This window comes from Oncorhynchus tshawytscha, linkage group LG01 (assembly GCF_018296145.1).
Source record: "Oncorhynchus tshawytscha isolate Ot180627B linkage group LG01, Otsh_v2.0, whole genome shotgun sequence".
Classification (NCBI taxonomy): Eukaryota; Metazoa; Chordata; class Actinopteri; order Salmoniformes; family Salmonidae; genus Oncorhynchus; species Oncorhynchus tshawytscha.
Genome location: NC_056429.1, coordinates 22,137,286 through 22,143,285, shown reverse-complemented (window position 1 = coordinate 22,143,285; position 6,000 = coordinate 22,137,286). Strand labels below are relative to the sequence as shown.

General features: G+C 44.9%; 1 protein-coding gene across 1 annotated transcript in view; it reads right to left on the bottom strand.

Moving 5' to 3' along the window:
* Positions 1 to 6,000, bottom strand: part of LOC112245414 (glypican-5-like) — a 156,429-nt gene that overhangs the window by 62,792 nt on the left and 87,637 nt on the right. The gene's annotated exons all lie outside the window — the stretch shown is intronic.

Genomic DNA, 6,000 nt, shown 5'->3' with positions numbered 1-6,000 from the left:
CAGTGACAAAACAATCAGAATTAATTCCATTTGAAATTCAGGCTGTAACACAACATGTGTTACAATGTGGAAAAAGTCAAGAAACACTTTCTGAAGACAATGTCTGTCACACCCTGATCTGTTTCACCTGTCCTGACCCTGCCTGCCGTTCTGTACCTGTCTGACACTGCCCTGGATTACTGACCTCTGCCTGTCCTGACCCTGAGCCTGCCTGCCGTTCTGTACCTGTCTGACACTGCCCTGGATTACTGACCTCTGCCTGTCCTGACCCTGAGCCTGCCTGCCGTTCTGTACCTGTCTGACACTGCCCTGGATTACTGAACTCTGCCTGTCCTGACCCTGAGCCTGCCTGCCGTTCTGTACCTGTCTGACACTGCCCTGGATTACTGACCTCTGCCTGTCCTGACCCTGAGCCTGCCTGCCATTCTGTACCTTATTGACTCTGCCCTGGATTACTGACCTCTGCCTGTCCTGACCCTGAGCCTGCCTGCCATTCTGTACCTTATTGACTCTGCCCTGGATTACTGACCTCTGCCTGCCCTTGACCTGTCATCTGCCTGCCCGCTGTTTTGTTAATAAACATCTGTGATTCGAACTCTCTGCATCTGGGTCTTATCCTGAGGTCTGATACTGTACATACGGAACTGTGGGTTTGGTGAACCGTTACACCCCCAGTCTCATGGCTAGTCAGTAATATTTAAACAGACAAAAAAGGAAATATTGTCATGCACAAAAATACATATATCTTACAAATCTTAATAACTAAAAGATGACACATAAATCATTTTTAATGAGAAAACCTACAGGGCACGGGGAGCGTGCACATTACTTGATCGTAGAAGATAAATCTCATGCATAAATTATCATAGAAAAAAGAGAACTGTGTAAAAGTAGCCAGCCTCAACCTCAATTTGCTGAGTGTGCTTTTCAATGATGCTAATTCCACATGATTAATTGACCCACCAACTGGGATAAACAGTCAAGAACTGATTTCAACTGCAGAATTTCTTCGTATTTGTTTTGCAAATCTCTCTCTCTCTCTCTCTCTCTCTCTCTCTCTCTCTCTCTCTCTCTCTCTCTCTCTCTCTCTCTCTCTCTCTCTCTCTCTCTCTCTCTCTCTCTCTCTCTCTCTCTCTCTCTCTCTCTCTCTCTCTCTCTCTCTCTCTCTCTCTCTCTCTCTCTCTCTCTCTCTCTCTCTCTCTCTCTCTCTCTCTCTCTCTCTCTCTCTCTCTCTCTCTCTCTCTCTCTCTCTCTCTCTCTCTCTCTCTCTCTCTCTCTCTCTCTCTCTCTCTCTCTCTCTCTCTCTCTCTCTCTCTCTCTCTCTCTCTCTCTCTCTCTCTCTCTCTCTCTCTCTCTCTCTCTCTCTTTCTCTTCTACACGTTGTTATCTCGGGATTTTACGCTGTACTATGATAGACACTTGGCTAGGCCAACATAGCTAATGTTTTAAGACAGATGCTGCAATGTTGTGAAAACCCACAGTGTATTTCCTGTATTATTCAGAACATGATTCTGGTCCAGACCGGGTCAAAAGGAACCAATGCAATGTCAGCCAGATCAAGCCTCGACTTCGACCTCACCAGAGCAGCTATCACAGCAAATAAATCCAGGCTTTCTGAAATCCATGGAGGATTCTTTATTATTTCAAAGTAGAGGACATTTGAAATAAACTCCAAAAAGGAAGGTTAAAGCCTTCTTCAGGAAATCAAATGAGATCCTTCTTTGGGGCGGAAGATTCCTCCCTTTTAAATTAACCTTGGTACACATGGGGAAAATCTAACAGTCATAATATAATCTCTTGCGTGTGATTTGTTAGTTATAGAGGCGAGCAGGGTCCCAGTCAGGGTTAGAAAAACAAGCACACTGGCACTGGCTGTGAACGTTGTGAACGTTCTCTCTCCCCTCAGGTACAGCGGCCATAAAACACGTGTAATCCTGTAAATCACTTTTCTCTCTCACATTGAGCTCTTAGCCACCTCAAAGTGCTTACATTGACTCCTTAGGTTTCCACTCCCCTCCCCACCTCTCTGATAGATGTTCCCAGCCTCTGGCTGCTTTGAAGAGACAGCCTGCTCTGTTTGGGCCAGGCTGGGCCGGCCCATAGAAACAAACCCAGTCACGTCTGCTTTTAATGAAGTAATAAGAGACAGAAGTGAAGTGAAATGGCTCCCAGAGGGCCAGATGAGCTGTGTGCCTCTCCTCTCTCTCTCTCCCCGATCCCCTCCCAGAAACATCTGGAACAATGGGCTGGACACCAAGTATCCCTCTTTTTACAACTCCCCGCTAACAGCCGACATGGTCATTGCTTATCGAATTAGTCTGGGGTGATAACAGGGGAATCCTTGCTCTCAAACCAAGCATGGGAGGTGATCTGATGGCTTCACAGGGTATACTCTGCTTCAAACTGGCTCCAGATAACCTAAGAATTGACTCAACCAGAATATAGTAATTGTGAATAATGTTGGCTAAAGATTAAAACCTTTATCTGTATAACACTGACCAACTTTAGATAAAGATTTTGGGCACATAGAGCCCTGTTAGGACACTTCTAACAAAGCGAGACAATACCAATAACTCTGAGTGATAGAGAAGACAACGGTTAAAGAGAGAAAGGAAAACGAATGTGCAATGAAAAGAAAGAATTTCCGAAAAATATAGTACCAGAGAGAGCGAACGAGAGTGACAGAGAGAGACAGTGGGTAGAGTTTGGGGGAGAGACACAAACACGGCACAACAGGACTCAACGGGTCTGGTAGCTAGAGCCGGGATGATACCAGTATCGCGATACTCATTAGTATCGTGGCAAGGAAACAAATCACGGAGCGGATATAACTTCTTTAGGAAAACAGCCCTAATGTTGGAAACAAGCATCATTATGTTGTCATCCTGGGTGACATGTATTTTCCAAGCTATAGAACACAATATTTGACATACATCAGGTACAGTATTTAAAGGACTAAAAAGTTTGGGCAGCCTCGTGTTTAAAAATGTTCCATTAAATGTTTTTTTGTGATACTGGTATATTCACAGCCCTACTGGTAACTTTTCAGCCCCACAAAGGTCAGAACAGAGCTCCTGGCAGACCGGCCAGGCAAGGAGGGACTATTCCCTGAGCGCCTCTGACTCTGCAGTCTGCATAAAGCCTCTCCAGAGAGGCTGAGGGTAAATTTGTTTTGGCTTCTAGCTCAAGGAACATTTAGGTTAAAGGACATTTACATAACAATAATCTGGCTTCAATGCTACTTGTGTCTCTTCTGTATCTACTGAAGTGTTGAATTGGTACACTGTTCCTCAGGTTGAAGACCTAAAGAAATACCCACCTCCAGCTCTAAGCACTCACCTTGGTCAACAGCTAAAACATTATTTGAACTCTTAGACTTCGAGGTGTAGGGAATGGCATAAGCAGAAAACATTATGAAACAGACATAATGCAACTCCTATGCAATGTCTATTCTCATGTTGCTGAGGGACAGATTTTTCCAGCTGTGAAATCGCTGGCGCTTCCATGGGCATCCAGCCATTAAGAGCACTGGGTTCACACTGCATCTATCAGAGGGACAGGGCTGTTTGCACAAGGCCAGACCCCCGAGACACCACCAATTACCCCAGAGACAAACACAGCAGAGGAAGGGGGAGGAGGGAGGAGGTCGCAGTCAGACAGGATTAGAATAATTTACTGAATAAAACATACAGAACACTGTGTGACCCCTCCTTCCTGCCTCACTGATCCCACAGCCTCCTCCATGATCTAAGATGCTTTGCATTGAGGTCCTTTATCTATGATGCATTGATGGGTTATTTTGTTCCATTCTCATAGTGAATGCCCCAGTGAATGCCTGAGCGGTTAAGGGGTGCAACTGGCTGATTTAATATCTATCTAAGTATCTGTGATGGGTCGACGAGGACAGTTTGGTCAGATTTGTCTGGCATGTCCACAGGCCTTTGAGCTAGTTGGATGGCTGTTCCTCTCTCTCAGTCCTCCAGAGACGCACGTCTGAATCCCCTCCAATGGCATGATTTGTACCGAGCACCGAGCAATAAAAAAGGCATAAAAAAATGTCTAATAACACACAAAGCTATTTACCATGACTGGTGTGAACAGCATCTAAGTGGAAAGGATGTGAACTCCCCTATTCCCTTTACCATGGGTGTGTCACTCTGCATACATCGGTCTGCCTATCCTTCACCTCTTAATCCCTCTTTCACATGATGGGGAGCAGCTATCCCTGGAGGCATTACAGTCACCATTTCAGTGACGACACGCCATCTGTGACCTCTGACCTGGTGCATCCCAGTGCCATGGGCCCAGATGAGAGCGTGTGACCAGACAGAAAGTACAGTAGGCCCAGGTCCAATGTTAACTCAGAGACATCAACCAACATAATATCACAGACAGAAGAAGGAGCCAGATGTCTCAAAGGATGTATAAATTTGAAGCATCTGTATGGAACTTCCACTCAACACCAAATATTGTAACGTGAGGAAGTCCAGTGGCGGAAGTGTGAGAAAATGGAGTTAGATTAAACTTGGCTGACATTCTGCTCATTTTCTTCAATGAAACAGTTGATCTCAATTCAATCTTTTCCCCAAACTAGAATCTGTTACGAACAGAGTACACGTTATAGACTTAACCCTTTGTCGTTTAGAAAGAGTGCAATGACTACTTTAGTTACAGTGGGGCAAAAAATATTTAGTCAGCCACCAATTGTGCAAGTTCTTCCACTTAAAAAGATGAGAGAGGCCTGTAATTTTCATCATAGGTACACTTCAACTATGACAGACAAAATGAGAGAAAAAAAATCCAGAAAATCACATTGTAGGATTTTGAATGAATTTATTTGCAAATTATGGTGGAAAATAAGTATTTGGTCACCTACAAACAAGCAAGATTTCTGGCTCTCACAGACCTGTAACTTCTTCTTTAAGAGGCTCCTCTGTCCTCCACTCGTTACCTGTATTAATGGCATCTGTTTGAACTTGTTATCATTATAAAAGACACCTGTCCACAACCTCAAACAGTCACACTCCGAACTCCACTATGGCCAAGACCAAAGAGCTGTCAAAGGACACCAGAAACAAAATTGTAGACCTGCACCAGGCTGGGAAGACTGAATCTGCAATAGGTAAGCAGCTTGGTTTGAAGAAATCAACTGTGGGAGCAATTATTAGGAAATGGAAGACATACAAGACCACTGATAATCTCCCTCGATCTGGGGCTCCACGCAAGATCTCACCCCGTGGGGTCAAAATGATTACAAGAACGGTGAGCAAAAATCTCAGAACCACACGGGGGGACCTAGTGAATGACCTGCAGAGAGCTGGGACCAAAGTAACAAAGCCTACCATCAGTAACACACTACGCCACCAGGGACTCAAATTCTGCAGTGCCAGACGTGTCCCCCTGCTTAAGCCAGTACATGTCCAGGCCCGTCTGAAGTTTGCTAGAGAGCATTTGGATGATCCAGAAGAAGATTGGGAGAATGTCATATGGTCAGATGAAACCAAAATTGTTGGAGGACAAAGAATGCTGTTTTGCATCCAAAGAACACCATACCTACTGTGAAGCATGAGGGTGGAAACATCATGCTTTGGGGATGTTTTTCTGCAAAGGAAAGGAAAGGAAAGAATGAATGGGGCCATGTATCGTGAGATTTTGAGTGAAAACCTCCTTCCATCAGAAAGGGCATTGAAGATGAAACGTGGCTGGGTCTTTCAGCATGACAATGATCCCAAACACACCGCCCGGGCAATGAAGGAGTGGCTTCGTAAGAAGAATTTCAAGGTCCTGGAGTGGCCTAGCCAGTCTCCAGATCTCAACCCCATAGAAAATCTTTGGAGGGAGTTGAAAGTCTGTGTTGCCCAGCAACAGCCCCAAAACATCACTGCTCTAGAGGAGATCTGCATGGAGGAATGGGCCAAACTACCAGCAACAGTGTGTGAAAACCTTGTGTAGACTTACAGAAAACGTTTGACCTCTGTCATTGCCAACAAAAGGTATATA